This window comes from Heterocephalus glaber, unplaced genomic scaffold, assembly GCF_053883595.1.
Source record: "Heterocephalus glaber isolate CG9 unplaced genomic scaffold, H.glaber_assembly_v1.0 deba00001442, whole genome shotgun sequence".
NCBI lineage: Eukaryota > Metazoa > Chordata > Mammalia > Rodentia > Bathyergidae > Heterocephalus > Heterocephalus glaber.
In genome coordinates this window covers 36,564,707-36,582,576 of record NW_028258296.1, presented here as the reverse complement: position 1 = coordinate 36,582,576, position 17,870 = coordinate 36,564,707, and the positions used below count along the sequence as shown (strand labels likewise).

At 41.0% G+C, this 17,870-nt stretch overlaps 1 long non-coding RNA gene across 1 annotated transcript in view; it reads right to left on the bottom strand.

The window, feature by feature from the left end:
• The window catches only part of LOC147827694 (uncharacterized), a 97,744-nt gene extending 91,954 nt beyond the window's left edge, over window positions 1–5,790 (bottom strand). Inside the window, exon 1 of the long non-coding RNA XR_015452015.1 lies at window positions 5,442–5,790. This is a non-coding gene — a long non-coding RNA (uncharacterized LOC147827694). The remainder of the gene's footprint in view (window positions 1–5,441) is intronic.
• Between the last annotated feature and the right edge of the window lie 12,080 nt (window positions 5,791–17,870).

Below are 17,870 nucleotides of genomic sequence, written 5' to 3'. Positions count from 1 at the left end.
TCTTTCTTCCTTTAACTCTGGGTGTCAGTATTTTGTCTCAGCAATGAGAAAAACAACTAAGACATCCTCATGCAAATAAGACCTCGGTGCATTTGTCTCATCTAAAATTCACTTGACTTAACACTAGATTGAAACTGTTCTATTGAGATAGGAGATTAGGGTATGGCAAAGCTGGCTGGGAAAGTAGTATGACCTGTTAATTACAAAAATCCCAGTAAACATACACAGAACAGTTCCCAAAGCCATGCACATGGACTTCTCATGAGAACTCATGTAGGTTTTCAATAGGATAGCCTAGACCTGACATCAGCCTGAGGAGTAGGGATACACAGCAACAGTCACCACTAAGCACTCACTACCACGCCTCTTCACCATAGCCTGCCCTCATGCTGTAGGTATGTTTATTTTTGTACTTTTACTTGGCCCAAACTTGCTCTGCAGAGCTTATTTCTTTTCCTACTTCTAATAACTGTAATAAAACTTTGCTACTGTTTGTGCTTTTCTTGACCAATTCTTTGCTCAGGACAGAAAGAACCTAGAAATCATCCACAGAAGGTAAAAAACTCAGTAACAGATTTGGTGAGCCAGCCAGAAAAGCAGGTAAGGCACTTTGGGTACATTGTTTTCATTCTTTCTCTCTAAAAGGCCATGAAGATTATCTTTTCTTCTTTCCCTGTCTCTCTCCCTTAGGCTGGGGAACTAGGAGATTCTTCTCATGGCACTGGGAATTGTTTCTTGCTTTTCCCACCATGTGAGAGGGGAGAGGGAAATTGAGTGGCCTGTGTTTTTCCTAACAGGTAAGAGGCCCATAGGTCTCCCTCAAGTTTATTTTCCCTTTTCTTCTCTTTCCCAGTTTTGGTCATTCATTGTGGATACTTTATCAATAAAGAACAACCAGAGAGCCTGCTATTAACTCGGTTGCAGAACAGATCATTTAGGCACTGCATGAGCAACCTAGAGATTAGTATGACTTTTTGACCTCTTATTTCTGTTCTCCATGACACTTTGTTCAGCTTTTTCACTCTTTGGGGCTTGGTAGCCTGCCTGAGTAGCCACCTACCCCAGTTTACTCCTTTTGTGCCCAAAGTCTAATCTCGCTTTTCCCTGAGATGGAGTTTCCTTTCTCAGGGTATTATTTTATCCTAGTTAGTTCACCTCTTCACCATTAAGGTTTGTCACGTGAATCAGATATGTGGGTTCTGCCATGTTTGATTTCAAGTGACTTTATGGTCACCAGAAAATCTCACCCTTGCAGATAGGAGATAAGTCTCCAATTACAAGGAACATATGGTCTTCCTCCCTCTTTTCTTATGAATTAGGCTGCATTCCTTCCCTGTTTCTTCTAACAAAATACAAGTAATTGAAAAGCATATGCCTGATGGCCTGAGCAGAACAAAAGAACAGCCAGTAAAGCTTAACTCAAGTAACTGTGAGTCATTCTTGGGATTTTAAAGGGTTTTTTCCTTAAAAAAAAAAAAAAGAGGTTTCTGTCTCTACAGCCTTAAACAAAGTACCAAAGTTTTTATTATCTGAGTAAATGCAAGAGATATTGTTTCTCAAGTGGCTCCACCCTGCTTAAGTAGAGCTATCAAGTGGCTCAGTGTGGCTAAGGGAGTCTCACTGGGGAGAGACTTCACCCTGATCTATAGGAGTTTCAAAAGGCTAGGTAGAGCCCTGGAGTGGCTCATACCCTCTTCCTGAGGAGCTGGTGGGCCCCATATGGAAACAAAAAGCCCTCAGTGGGGCTTTCTTCTATGCTTCTGTGAAAGATACTGGCATCATCCTAGCTTTGGACAGAGATGTCTGTCTAGTAAATACTTGAGTCTCACAAAGGATGCCTTGTGGGCTCAAATCAGATCTCCTTCTTTTGCATGGGATGCCACTTTGAGGACCCAAGACCTAGTTCTAGGTAAAGCCATCAAGTGCCTCAACACTTCTATGCTTCTATGAAAGACCCCAGCATCATCCTAGCTTTGGAAAGAGACATTTGCCTAGTGAATACTTGAATCTCACAAGGGATGCTCTGTGGGTTCATTGGGTCTCCTCCTTCTGCATGGGTTGCCATTTTAAGGACTTGATACATAATTGTCTCTCTCAATGTACACCAAAACAAGCCATGGGAAACCTCATGAACCACACCCTGCAGATTCCATACACTTTACTGCTAGGCTGTATCCTTGATCAGTGGGAAAGGTTTGACCCTGTCAAGTTAAAAAAGAATCAGCTTATCTACTATTGTAATAAGGTTTGGGCTCAATATAAAGTAGGAAATGGCAAGAGGTAGGTATGGGATGGCAGTTTATATTATGGGACTACAGTGGACCCCTCAAATTCACAGAGCACCTCTGAATTGTGAAAATTGAGAATTTCAAATTTGGCAGGAAAATCCCCATAAATGCCTATTTTTTAATAGTTTAAACCCTAAATATACTATGTCTCTCACACTATATAATTTAATATAATGAAATACTGTATGAATAAAGCATTAGAAGATGCAGGGCATCTTTGGCATCATCTTAGGGATCTTAGAGCTCTAAGAAGAACAAGACTGAGAACACTCAAGATAGCTAAACGTGGTACAGCAACCTGTCATGATGTGGGAATGCTGGTGCATCTGCTGGAGATGGGTCACAGGGCAGCAGCCAATCAGCAGCAAGGAGAACTGAATAACGCTCTTGGATTGGCTGCTTGCAAACCTCCCACCAAAAAACAATTGCAAGGATATTTTTGGTTTCCACGAAATTGTAGGGGCTTCCATAAACAATTATTCATTAGATTCTAAGGAAAAATCATCAAACAACTGAGGGTGCGAGCTCTGAACTGCCACTTCCTGGGGTCATACTGTATTTTTCAGTTATACTGTTTCTGCTTAAATATTCAAGATGGAGTGAAATTCCTTAAGTTCAGAATTTTGCGATCCTTTACCTCAAGAAAAGCCCAGAAACTATGGTATTTAGAGTGGCCTCCAAAGAAAAAAGAGATATCTTTGATGATCCTGTCCTTGGATCCCCACCTGTCTCTCAGGGGGATATGTGTTTCTCCCATTTGTTTAATAAAGAAACTTCAGATGGGACCCCAGACACCTATGACCCAATAGCTGTACTGGCCTCTTCTGTGGTCAACAATCGGGATCTGGAGGAGGGTCAAAAGAGAAAAGCTAGAATTATAGCTGTTGTAACTGACAATGTTTTAAACTCACCCAGATTGCCTAAGGGAAAACCCAAGGATAATTGAGTCCAAGAAGTCTGGACACTGAACATGTGACTATACCAAGCCACTACCTGGTCCTGCTCCAAATGTGAGGCAGCCTATGTGCCTGACTCATGGCACTGAAAGGTTGACTGTTCCTGCTCCCAGAGATGGGCTAGGCCAGCCAAAACCCTCATTTCCTGCCCTGAAGAGACCCAAGAGAATCTACAATTCCCCTGTCCATGGATATTACCATCTCCTATGAGGAACTCTGGGTAATGCTGGATGTCACAGGACTGGAAGTTAGCCACTCTTGTGAACAAATGATTTCCCACACCTATGCAAACAGGCAGAACATCAGTGATCTGCCCCTCCAAGACCCTGAGGAGGACTAAGAAGAAAACTATTCCTGATAACCTCTGGAAGACCTGAAGCTCCTCTTTAGAAAGCAAGACTCCAGTACTTCTCCAGGTGCAGATAAGTGGAGTCCCTAATGACCCTAATTCACCATAGCTTAAATGGCTACCTGTATGGAGGCTCCCATTTTTAATTAGATCCATAACATAGGTAATCTTGCTGAGGCTATGGGTTTCAGGCTCTTGATAATTTATCTAACCATATTTTGTCCCCCACAAGAAGCATGGAAATGTGACCTACTCCTCATATTTGGGTTCTACATCTCCAACAAAATAGTAAAGTTACTTTCTCCCACTGAACAGACAGCTCAGTAGTCACTAACTCTTTTCTCATCATCTTCTCGCACTTTTTTTCCCTTGAACCCAGCCAGTGAGCCACAACACCCCAAGGTAGTTAGACAGCACATACTCCTCAGTAGGTAGGCCCTCCAGCCCCTTCCAGCTGGAAGAAGCTATAGAAGACAAGAGACCTCCACTCCCTCAGCACCCCATAAAGAATTACGAGGATATGTGTCCATTTTAGTTACTTTTCTCCTTGCTGAGACAAAATACCCAACACCCAAAGTTAAAGGAAGAAAAGTTAATTAGCCTTACAGTTCATAGAGGCTTCAGTCCATAATCAGCTAGCTCTAAGAGAGAGTGGCTTGGCAGAGGAGAAACAGTTTATGGTGGCCAGAAGGTAACAAAGCAACAAGGGAGGCTTATCAGTGTCTTTCTGCCCCCTTTTATCTTATCCAGACTACTGGGATTAGGGTGGTGCCAAACCAATCAGTGTAGCAATTTAATAATCACACACCCTTAATCCCAGCATCACACACTCTAGATTCAGGCACCTCTGAAAAGCCCCACCTAAAACCATGAGGCTTTGGGGGACATTGAGGCACAACTATAAGTGTCTCTCAGGGGGAAATGAGACAGGCGACCAGGGTGTGGCAAAGCTGGCTGGGGAAGTAGGTGTGACCTGTGAATTACAAAATCCCAGGACACATGTACAGAGCAGTGCCCAAAGCCCTGCATGTGAGCTTCTCATGGCCTAGACTTGATGTCAGCCTGAGGATTGGCTGATACAAAAAGGACAGACGACAATGAGTTTTTGCCACTGTGTTCCCTCTTGCACAGTGGCCCACTCTCAGGCTGGAGGGTGTACTTTTCCTACTTTTACTTGGCCCAAACTCACTCTGCAAAGCCTGTTTACTTTCCTACTTTGCTACTGTTTGCACTTGTCTTGACCAATTCTTTGCTCGGGACAGAAAGATCCTAGAAAAGCCATAGAGTTCTACTACAATAATGTGAAGAAAAAGAAACGTAACTAACTTTCTACTGCGATTTAGCGAGGTAGAGTTAGTTCTGGAAATTGTGAAGAGTGTTATGTGTATCAGGGGAGAGGTATAAAATGGTATAAAATGATAAAAGTTGTCTAATTGTTTCTTCTCTATCCCGCCCAAGTTTCGCCCAGGTAGGGACAGTTTTCCTTGGGACACAGAGCAGGATCACTACTGAAAAGACTTCCTGTGGGCCTGGAAAGAGGTAGTCTCATCTGACATAGGCTCCCACACAAATCTAGGGACCCAGAACTCCCCTCCCCCGGGCAGTGTAGATGGTCCCTGGAGATGTAGCAAGGACCCCGAAAGAGCTGTCCTCTTTCTTGTCAAAGGCAGGTGAAGCCAATGCTGGAGGAGAGGTCAGCCAGGCTTCAAAGAGATCTCCAGCACCCGGGGAAACCGAAATGAGGGCATGGACATGTCCATGTGCTAGAGCACTCTACCGGACTTTGGCCAAACCCCAGTAGACCAACCACAAAACACACCCACCCAAGCATAGGCCACAAATACTCACAGGGCAAGCACACCACGCCAGAAAAGGCACAAGAGTGCAGGAGGCAGGAAGCTGTGCCTGAAGACACCACTCCTCCCCAACACCAGGACATTGCACAAGCCACAGCCCTTCCCCCACACCGCAGGGGAGCAGAGGAAGGGTTTGAGAGCCTGAGCATTGCTATTCAATGGAAACAGAACACCATCCAAATACTGGACTGTACTACTTTCCTTTAGGGAAGGGGGTGCTGGAGATTGAACCCCCGGTCTTGTGTGTACTAATCACATGCTTTATTACCGAGTTACACCCCCAGCCAGGACTATGTTTTAAACCAGTGGTTTAGTTCATATTATTCCCCCTTCTAACTAAAAATTAAAGGCTTGGGAGGGAAGCCAGGACAGTTCAGACCAAGTAAGGTTCCTTTTTCTGCACTTCCAAGTTGTGATGTAGCTACAATTTTGAAATTCCATCACACATTCTTTCTTTGGTTTCATTCAAAAAAAAACATTCTAAGCACAAAATGTCATTGTTGACTGGCAGAACTTCCAAAGGAATGAATTCTTTGAAAGAGCAGGAATATTTATCCTTTGTGGTCTGGCTCATGGTCAGTGAGGAAAGTCAGAGAAAAGGAGAGACAGAGAAGAAGGGGAACTGGCTATGGCAAGTGGTTTGTCCATTTCACTCAGGGATATGTTGGAAATAGTAGAAGGAGCACAGCAAATGAACATTTCAGCATCTGTCTTATACCAGACATTGAAAAACCTGATTCTATTTAGTTCTCACTATGGCCTTTGATGTTGGTATTATCATCACTATTTTATAGAAAAAGAAATTAATTCAAATAACATAACTTCTCCATTCCCAAGAAGATTCACGTGTGGCAGAGCTGGAGGAGGGTGCCTGACCTGCTAATGACAAAGTTCCAGAACACAAGTAGAGAACAGTTCCTGAAGCCCCACCTATGGAACAGCCAATCGGAGAGTGCTGTCTTCAGTTCTCATGAGGACTGGAGCAAGTTTCTGATGGGACAGCCTAGGGTCAGCCAGAGGAGTGGGAGGTACTGAGCCCTGCGCTACTGTGTTCTCTCTTTCACAGTAGTCTGCCCTCACTCTAGAGCAGTGATGGCAAACCTTTTAAAGACGAGTGCCCAAACTGCAACCCCAAACCCTCTTATTTATCACAGAGCGGCTACACTGCAAATAAACCTGAATTAAATTGAAGTTTTAGTTTAGAAAAAACTCATACTGTAACTTCTTTTGTCTTAAAAGGAAAACAAATAACATGGGTGCCATAGGTTCCCCACCACTGCTGTAGTGTATAGTTTTCCTATTTTCACTTGGCCCAAACTTGCTCTGCAGAGCAGTTTCTTTTCCTACCTGTAGGAATGTAAAATCTCACTATTCTTTGAGCTTGTTCTGTCCAATTCTTTGTTCAAGAGAAGAAGAACCTAGAGATCACCTCTGGAAGGAGACTTCAGGACCCCAGAACTCGGTAACAGTTCCACATACCTATTAAGTGTGAGGCATGAATAGGATTTAAACACAGGCCAAGTCAGCTACTATGATTTCTCAATGTATTTCCTTTTGGGAAGGAAAAATCTTTGTACAGAAAAAATTCCAGTGATATTCCTGCTGTCAAAATTATATAAGAAAGTTGTTTGTTTGTATGTTTGCTTTTGCAGTACTAGGAATTGAATCCAGAGTCTTCCCACTGAGCTACATGCCCAGCAATCCCCCTGCCTCAGCCTCTCAAGTAGCTGTCATTACAAGAATGTATCACATGCAGCCTGGGTTACATAGCAAGTTTAAGGCCAGCGTGTACTGCATAGAGAGATCTTGCCTAAAAAAAGAAGGAAAGAAGAAATATCTTGATGTTTTCCATGGTGACCAGATTTCAATTGCAAAATCAATTCTTCCTGTTATGATCACACCATGAAATTTACACTGATTATGGTGGCAACCGCTATGTTTATGTTGAAGTAGTTATCTGTAGAAAGAAGTCACAGGAAAATAGGAGCTAGACTAGAAAATAGAAACTACGTAGGAAATCAAAATGAAATTCAAGAAAAAAGGGAAATTTTTAAAAAGGGAAATCACAACCTTGATCAGTACTTTAGCTGAAATAAACATTTTTAATGTCAAAAGAACCCTTGAACTTTGTGTAGTCAAAATTTTTAAAAACCAAAATGATCCAAGTTGCATAAAAATAAGTCCCTTCTTGGATTTCCAGTGATGTTACAAACCACAGAAGGCTCTACCATCTATTTAAATTATAGCCTTTTTTCTTACCCTCTCTGGGTTGTTTGGTCAAACACCATCATCTACATTAACATCTCCCATGCCCTCCTGCTTTGATCTCTGGTTCCCTCTAAACTCAGCAGACATTCACACTGCTACAGAAGCAAAGTCATTGTCATTTCAAAGACTTGCTTTCCACTTGTCCCTGAAATGAAAATTAGCAAGGGCCAATTCCTCAAGGATCCAGAGAAAATCTAGCTGAATCTAAAGCAATGAAGCTGGAGACATAAGATGGAAATACAACCCAAAAGACAAATGGTTCGCTTTTGATCATCGCTCTTGCTCATGTAACTATGATTTTGAAATAGTACGAGGAAAAGGGAAATGATGAGGAGTCTGGAGCAAGTCACTTATCTGTAAAACGAGACAGCTGGATAAGTTAATCTCTATGATCCCTTCCAACATGACAAATCTATGATCATAAGCCTGAGGAAATTTTCCTGGCTTCACTGTGTAATGGAAAAGCAAAACCCAGCTTCTATGGTCACCATGGTCATGTGGCTCAGGGGAAGTTATTTAACCTCATTAGCCTCAGATTCTTTATGCTCAGCAGTCAGAAAGGAACATATACTTCATGGGAGTGTTGTGCATAAAAAGTTCAAAAATAGGAAAGTCAGACATGCTAAATATTCTTTTAAGCTTTTACTTTTTAAAGGAATTTTATTTTTCAGTACTGGGTAATGAACCCAGGGCCTCTGCCTTGAGCTACCTTCCCAGCCCCTTTTTACTTTTTATTTTTGAGGCAGGGTCTCACTAAGTCACTAAGTTGCCCACGCTGGGTTCAAACTTGTGATCCTCCTGCCTTAGCCTCCCAGACTGATGGGATCACAGACACATACCACCATGGCCAGTTTTTAAAGGTGTATTAATAAAGGAAGATGAAGGTGGGGACCAGCATTCTGAACATGCCTGTGAGGTAGCATACAATGTGCCTGTCTGATTTTTCCACTAAGTTACTATATTGTACAACAGGGCACCTTTAAGAAAGGTTGAGAAGGTGGAAATTCAAGGTCTAGAGTTATTTCATTCTCATCAGATCAGAGAGGTCTGATCTGATCCACCAAGAGTTCTCCCCTCACCTGCCTGGTGATGCACACCCGTAACTCTAGCCACTGTGGAGACGGAAGCAGGGTGATCACAAGTTTGAGGATAGCCTGTCTCAAAATAAAAAATAACTAGGGTTGTGATTTGGTAGCAGAGTGCCTGCCTAACAAGTGCAAGGCTCTGGGTTTGAGGTAGAATAGAAGAAATAAAGATAGGTACAAAGGAGATAAAGAAAATTGTTATTTTAAAAATGTATTCTTAAGAAAACTACCGCTTTAGGATACAATCAGTAACCCAAGATTACAATGCCCTGTTTTCCCGTCTAGGAACCTCAGCTCCAAAATTCTCAAGAGTCTTAAAGATAGAATAATCCTGTACATTGGGCCTGTGCTTCTTAACTCCAAATGAAGCCTACAGCTCCTAGCTACTGTACATTCACAAGTTCCACAGACTTCCACCTTTTAGAAAGCAGCACTATTAATTGGGCACTATATCTGGAAACTTCAAACACATGCAAATGTTCTGGCTCTGACTTAGCCCACTGTGGGGTAACCTGACAGACAATGGTTTCAAACACACATGCTAGGTCACCTGTCTCAAGGACACCCCACAAAGTGGTGCACAGCCTCTCCTCTCTCCTTCCCTTTCTCTCTCCCTTCTGAGTCTGTATCCCTTTGATTTTGCCTAATAAATCTACTTATGGCTCTCACTGACACATCCTAGTGCTTTTCTGTAACCTATTACCTACTCCATGGGTGGGGTGAGTTGTTTGCATCCTATCTTTTGGGAGGGCCTCCTCTGACCCCAGCCCAATGACAGGTTAAATCCCTAGTGTGGAAAAAAAAAAATAAAAGATCTCCCCAACCTATAATCCTGAACCCTGGAACCTGAGCTAGCCTGTTCTTCCACTCCACTATGCCTGTCACACCCCAAGGCCACCAAGAAGGAAACTACCCCAACTTGGGACTGATTCAGTACCTGGAGTTGACTCCCAGGTGAGTAGCTCAGGTCTGAGAGCTCATTTGCTCCAATTTATATCAGGTGTCAAAATAGCCCTAAAATCATTTGTTACCACTATTATGTCACATTTGGCTTATATATAATTTTTCTTTTTTAAAAATTGAATTAGCTGGGCATATTTTGAGACAAGATTTGGTTAAATTGCCCAAGCTGGTCTCAAGATTGTAATTCTCCTGCCTCAGCCTCCCGAGTAGCTGAGATTACAGGCGTGTGCCATCACACCCAGCAATAGTACATATCTTGATCTTACCAAAGCTAAAGAGATGGATTCTTTTCCCAAAGCCCATAACTTGGCTTATTTCAGTAAAATTACTTTCATGTCTCCACACTGTTGCTTCCCAGTATGTAAAGGTTCATAGACTGAGTGCTCACTGGTCCCTGCAGCAGGTCCTACTTGTGGGAAAGGCTTGGTGTGCTCACATGTGCTTATATATAAGTTCATCCCATTAAAGAGCTCATGCTTTGTTATCCTTTTCTGAACCTTGACAGAGTCTCTTCATTCTCTTACAAGTTAAGTGAAAAGCGAGACTCTGCCCTGAACTGTTGATAATTCTTGGTGAGAGCCATGAACTGTGGGTGGTGTTCACCTAGGAGGCAGCCACGCATCTACGGCCTCCCTGCCAGTTCAAAAATATGAGAAACAAAGCTGCACCCTCCATTTGTGTTCCTCCTTATGCTTACCAGAAATAGATAAATAAATACTTAGTCAATGGAATTGGGGAAGGAGAAATGACTCTGCCAACTTCATCTGCTTAGCTCAGATGTTGTAGCCTCTGGAACAAGAGTGAATGTTAAGGATTTCGTACAAGTTACAGGAAAATACGTGGAGTGAGATACAAAGAACATGAATAGGCCATAACACAGAGAAGCTACAGTAATCCCTGATGTGTAAAACTTCTTTTGTGTGGAATACAAAGCCCTCTTTTTCCTCTGGACAGATTTGAATGAAAGTAAGGATGAAGTACAAGTATTTTTAATAATAATAAAATGTTCCTATTACTTTGTTCCAAGCAGGAGTTTCCTGCCAGTTGCCAGCACATTCTTAATCAATAATGAAACGCAAAGCCTAAGGTAAACTCACTACGCAAACGTGGACACCCAATTTCGTATGAGGCGGAATTCTGTAACCACCAGCAACATCAGGGACAGTTCCAGAACTCTGTCTCAACTTGACGACAGGCAGCTGAAAACTGCCTTCATCAGGGAACAAATCATAACACTTGATCACAACATGGTTTTTTAAAGTGAAACATATCTCTCATGTGCTTTTTTTCCTTCAATCTTCACTTAATTCCTCCAAATTCCCGGTGGGTTGTTGTATCTATCAATGGTCAAAAATTATGTGAGAAGAATTGTTTCTTATAACAGACACTGGTCATTAGAGAATCATGATAATCGTGTATGGCTCCTCCTTTTTAGATAAGGTGTTGCTGTGTAATTTAGGCTGGCCTCAAACTCAAGATCTTCCTGCCTCCGCCTCCCAAGTGCTGGTATTACAGGCCAGCACATGTATGGCTTTCAAAAAGCCAACTATCTTCTTGTTTTTCTCTCTCTCTCTCTCCCCCTCTTCCTCACTCCCTCCTTCCACCATGTTATGATAGAACAAAAGGCCATTTCCAGATACCGGTACTTTGATGTTGGACTCCCCAGCATCCAGAACTGTGAGTCAATAAATGTCACCTATCCAAAGATCAAAAAGGCAGCTTGGCACATCCCTGGAGGCACATCCCTGTAATCTCAGCTACTTGGGAGGCTAAGGCAGAAGAATTGCAAGTTTGAGGTCAGCCTGGGCAACTTAATGAGACCCTGTCTCAAAATAAAAAAAAATAAAAAAAATCCAGGAAATAACTCAGTGGAAGAATAACCCTGGATTCAATCACCAGTACTGCCAAACACAAAGAAAAAATTATTGTCCGCTCCTTAAATTAAAAATACTTTAGGTTTTCAAACAATGTTGAACACTGCATTGAATTAATACATTTATTCTAAATTCTTACTTTAAGGAGGAACTAGTAATTCATTCCATTTTTGAGAGGGCAAGCAAAAGATTGAAAAATTTTTGATTTATAGTAAAAAATCTGATGTGTATTTAGGTGTACAAAATCCTACTAATCTGCTAGTAGTTAGCTGCTCTAAACATTTAAGATCTTAAGACACCAGTTGTCCATATATACTCTAGTGTGTTGATTAGCATTTAATCTGGGCTTTATGAGAATGCCCAATGTAGGCCTTGTCTTAGTTACTTTTCTCCTTGCTGAGACAAAATACCCAACACCCAAAGTTAAAGGAGAAAATATTTATTGTAGCTCACAGTTTGTAGAGGTTTTAGTTCATAGCTGGCTGACTCCAACTCAGAGTGGCATGACAGAGGGGCATCGCAGAGGAGAAACAATTCATGGCAGGCAGAAGCCAGCAAGCAGTGAAATAGTAAAGAAGCAAGTGACAAGCAACAACAGTGATCCTCTTTCTGCCAGTCCCTTATATCCTCTTCAGGCTTTCCCTGCCTCCTGGTGGGTAGCACTCACACCCAGGGTGGAGCACCCTTAATCTTAGCACCATACTGAGTCGATCCCAGCATCACATTCTTAATCCCAGTATCATACACTTTAGATCCAGCCACCTCTGAAAACCCCGACCTATGACCACATGAGGCTTTGGGGAGACATCTAGACACAAGCCATAACAGGCTTTTTTATAAATGTAATAAAAACCTGAATAAGTGTGGAAAGGACACCAAATCCTAGAAATCAAAGCCATCTCCTCATCTACAGGCCACAGATACCTTGGTGCAGCTCTTGTCTCTACAGAACCTTGAAGGGCAGAATGGTACAACCCAAGCACCTTTTTTTACATACATTCTGGTATCAAGTTCAGTACATTAGATTGGATCAAATTCTTTAAAAAAATAAACAGAGCAGAATCTATTTCACACAAATCCCTTACAGATGTTTAAATTATTAAAACACATTTCAATTTTTGCAAATCAGGCCTATAATTTGAAATCATAAATTACAACATAAAACATTGAATAAGCATAATTTTAAAAAATTAATAATATGAATATATCATAGTTTTATGGTGCATACAACTATTTTTCAAACTATATGTTATCATCCAGGCTCTTTTGCTCTTTAAATTAGAACATCATTTTGGTGTCTTCTAACTTTCTTATAAATGTTCAACTACTAAGGTGCAAATATAAAAATTCAGCTGGGAAAAAAATGTTGACATAAAATATCTAGCTAATTGAGGCAAAGTCTGTTCTAGATTGAATAATCTAAGTATTCATTGATACTCTTAATTCGCTTTGCATGTGAAAATGGGAATATGAAAAATCTATGTTTTTCTAAAAGCTCCCTTGACTGGCATCAGACAAGGAAGAGAAACCAAAAACTATTTCTGCAGGTGGCCACACAAAGCCCACTGAAGCAGAACAGCATGTGAGCACTAACCACTATTTCTGGTCCTGCAGAAGATCTGCAGAGGCGTGGGGAGAGAACAATCTCTAGCCATATAACAGCTAATGTCTTTACAAGTCAATTAGCATCAGGCTTCTCTTATTTTAGAACAGAAATTTACTGGTGACTTACATTTGTTTTTCTCTGAAATGTCTAGACAGGAGCAAAAGAAACCCTGAAATTAGAAAGAAATACTCACTCCTTTATAAAAAACAATAAGCCACACTTCCACTAGCCAGGAGACCTTATGCCCTGATGAGGGGTAGATCTGGTGCTGGGAGCAGGCTTCTGCATTATTGCACTTGTGTGTGTGTGTGTGTGTGTGTGTGTGTGTGTGTGTGTTGGGGTGTACTGAGGTTTAAGCTTGGGGTCATTGCATTCAGCTACATCCCCAGCCTTTTAAAAATTTTTTTTCAGAAAGGATATCATCAAGTCAATAAAATGCCCTGGCTGGACTCAAACTTGTGATCCTCCTGCCTCAGCCTTCCAGAGTGCTGGGGTTATAGCAATGCACCACCATCTCTTGTTATTGGCATTTTTGAGAGTCCTTCCCATAAAAATGGTGTATGAATGTGAGCCAGCCAACTTGTACTCAGGAGAGTTGCTAAGTAATACTGGTGTGCAGAATTCTTGGGTTGCACAGGGACTTAGCCTCAAGTCCCCGGCATCAAGGAATCACTGACACACAATATTCGAAAGACCTATGTGGGCTCCTTTCTGAAATCTTCTATGATTTGCAGTGGCTTACAGTTAGATGGGTTGTCTCACAGTAATGTTGATAATTAAAAGCATTCATCATGTTTCCTCTTAACTTATGCATTTTTATCTCCTTTCTGTTTTAAATCCAAGTTGAATAAGGATACCTGTAAGCCAGGTGTGGTAGCCCATAACCATAATCCTAGCAGTCTTGGAGGCTGAGGCAGGAGGATTGCCTCAGTTTGAGACCAGCCTGGGCAATTTAGCAATTTGGTGGGATCCTCTCTCTCAAAATAAAACAAGGAAAAAAACCTGGGTATATAGCTCAATGTGAAAGCTTTAAGTTCAACCCCCCAGTATCACCAAAAAAAGAAGAAAAAAAAAGGTACCACCTAGGACTTATTCAAATGTAGACTTCATTTACACATTATAACTCAAGCAGTTCCACTCAGCACAGTTCACACTATCGCTCTAGAAAGAAAAGCACAACTAAGATGAGACAGAAACTGAAAACAACATTGAATACTTTGATTTTGTACTTGCTTCTTTTTCACTCAGAACATAGAACAATCTGAAAAATAGAATACAAATACTGATGTTTACAAAAATGTCTAATAACATGAATAACTCTCATTCCAAATATGAATTAATTCCTCATTATTTAATTTTGTTACTTAGAGATGTTAGCTAAATAAAACTCTAAGATGAAAAGTTGCCAACATTCATCACACTTATTAAATGCAATTACTGTCACACCGCTGAAGAATGCACTGTATTTGGGGAAGTGTAGGGCAGTGCACAAATTCATGAAAAAGAAAAAAGAACTATTTCTTACCATTTTGGGATTCCTGTAGCCCAAAGGTAAGGGGCCACTGAAGCACCAGAGTAGGAAGAGTATATCCTACGAACTCTATAAACCCACTGTTGATCCATGGTGTGCCCTGCACGCTCGCACACAACACAGGGCAAGCACTCTTGTTGAATGATTGGATGCATGAGTGGATATACAAAGGGAAAGCAGGAGGCATGAGCCTTACCAGTGCTTTCTCTGCCTTGTCTTGTTCCTTCTTCCCTATTATCAACAAAGCAACAGAAAAGAAAAAGTAGCAGCAGGAATAGAGCTGTGGGGAAACAGATAAGCAACTTAACACCTTCCCCAGCCCTTGTCGACCCAGGTAGCACTGCTCCTTCAGTTTTATTTCCATTCTTGCTTCATATCTAACCAGCCGGCCGTGCAAGGACCAATGTCACACCTCTGCCCAGCTACACCTGGAGCCGGCTGAAGGAAGGAAACCTTCGTCAGGGCCTCAAATAGGCAAGCCGCATACACAGCTTCAAAGTTTTAAAATCCTCAAAAGCATAAGCCTCTTTTCCTTGTCCTTTGTGTCTCTGCACATTACTTCCAACAATGCAGTGCTCACACCCATTGCAAGCGTTAGTATCTGACTGAAGGCGTTTTATAGGTTTGGCTAGGCAGTTATGGTAAGGAATGGTTTGGCAGACTCCAGTTTGTATGTACTGATGTGTTTGTATTTTTTTGCCAGTCTATGAAAACCCATTTTTAGCTGGGCATGGGAGGTGCATGCCTGTAATTCCAGCATGGTGGGAGGCTGAGGCAGTAGAATTGCAAGTCTGAGCCCAGCCCAGGAAACTTCCCGACTTAGTGAGATCCTGTCTCAAAGTTAAAAATAATAATAAAAAAATTTGGCATGTAGCACAGTATGAAGGTTCTGCCTTCAATGCCCAGTACTGTAAAAAAAAAAAAAAAAGTCTTATTTTTCATGAGGTGATTTACAACCCTCCACATATTTCTAAGAGTGAAATCTGAATGTCAGTAAACTTTTACTGTGACAGTTTCATTACATTCTTAGACTCTTCCAAGAAAGAAATTCTTGAGGGGCTACAAATACCAATATTAAGCCAAATTCTCATTCTATAGAAGCACAAGAATTATCAGGTCATGATTATCCAGTGTCTTAATGTGTTGGTTCTGGGGCATGGGGAAATACTGAAAGTGTTCCTTCTATGGACCACTTTGGGACTTTGGCCACATTCTGTGGAACTCCATGGAATCTTACCATAATTTCACAAAGAAAGACCCACATAGTTCTTATACTCAAAAGTAGAAATCTAGCATATATTTTTAAAATTTCATAGATCTTAAGAATATAGTTGCTAAGTTAAATCAAATGTAAACATTGAGAAACCTACACACTAAAAAATGAAGATACAGAACACTGTTATAAAGCATTGTTGACAACTTGAAAGTTTCTTCCTTTCCACTACAGCCCCTCCTAGCAGGCAACCACTATATATCTATCTCTGTAGATTAGTTTTGCCTATTCTTTTTCATTTGTTTGTTTTTTGAGGTAAGGCCTCACTAAAGTAGTCCAGGCTAACCTTGAACTTGTGGTCCTCCTGCCTCAGCCTTCTGAGTGCAGGGATTTCAGGTATGCACTACCAAGTGCAGCTAGTTTTGCTATTCTTAAACTTCACATGAATGGAATTATACAGTATGTTCTCTTTTGTGGCATAATTCTTTCATGCAATTTAAGAGTTTTGGAATTCAGACAGATTTTTGAAAGTATTAGTAGTAGCTTCTTTTTTTTTTTTTTTTGGTACTGGGGATTGAACTCTGGTCCTTGCGCTTGGTGTAGCTCCTTTTTTAAACTGCTGAACAGTATTCCATTATATGAGTGAACCAAAATGTAAACAGTTTGTCCATTATTAAAAAAGAGGCTGCTGGTTGGGTCCATGATAATGCTTTAGTAGAACAAAATGTAGTAATTCCTCTTCATTCCAATCTGCCACCCACAACTTTGACCTTTGCTAATGGCTGGACATAGAGTTAAGTCTGAGTTTTAACCCTTCTGTCCTCAAAAGGATCTAAACAAAGCTTGGGAACAACAGGAATCACTTGAGTCTAGGCCAAAAAAATCAGCAAGAGATATGGTGTATTAGGAGATATATCTTCAACAAGAGCCAAAATTCCTCTGCATCTTGGTGCTCGTCAAAGGTTGTGAAGAGACTGAATTCATTACAAGTCTACCCTCTACTTTTATTTTCTTCTTATCTCTTCTAGCTCTTCTGATCATTGGTTAGAAATCCTTTGCAAGCATGGTGCACTTGTAATATCACCACATGGGAGGCTAAGGCAGGCGGATTGCCATGAGTATGATGCCAGCCTAGAGCCCACAGTGAATTCAAGGCCAGCCTGAATTAAATAGTGAGATCCTATCTCAAACAAAAAAAACATAATAAAATCCTTGCTTTCTGTAGACAATGTGAATGCTTTTAGTTATTCAAGTAAACTTTGCTAGTACTCTGAAAAGATGTCACCAGGCCCAATTAGTATGGCAGTGAAGGTAAACGTATAAATAAAAGAGTATTTTGAGTCTCTTTCTTTGGATCATGTAAAACACATCAAAAAATCAGGAAGGAAGATTGGAGGAAATGATGTAATTTATTATGATTTCTCCTCATCAAGAGCTCACTGTGTTCACAGGGAAGAATACTGTTAATAGGTCCTACAAAGTTTCCTTTAGTTAATTGTAATTACTCCTCCCATGGTGTTTGCAACCTAGTTAGAGAAAACACAAAGCTAATCTGGAAATAAATAAGATCAAATCTAGTTAGATCCAATTAGTTAGGTGCCCACAGGAAACTCAATTCCAGATGAGAAGCATGGAATGAGCTACTTTTAAAAAAGATAACTGAACATTATACAGACATTACAAACATGCATTACAAATAGTGTGATGAGTAACAGTTCTTACAGATTAATTTTTAAGCCAGGAACTACTTAGAAGGCCAAATCTTTGACAGTTTTGTATGTAGAATATTTGCAAGTGGGACACTCCAGTACTATCCCCTGCTTCTCATTTAAAAATGGGATTCAAAAACTACTGAGAATTATTTGAATTTCAAATCCTCTC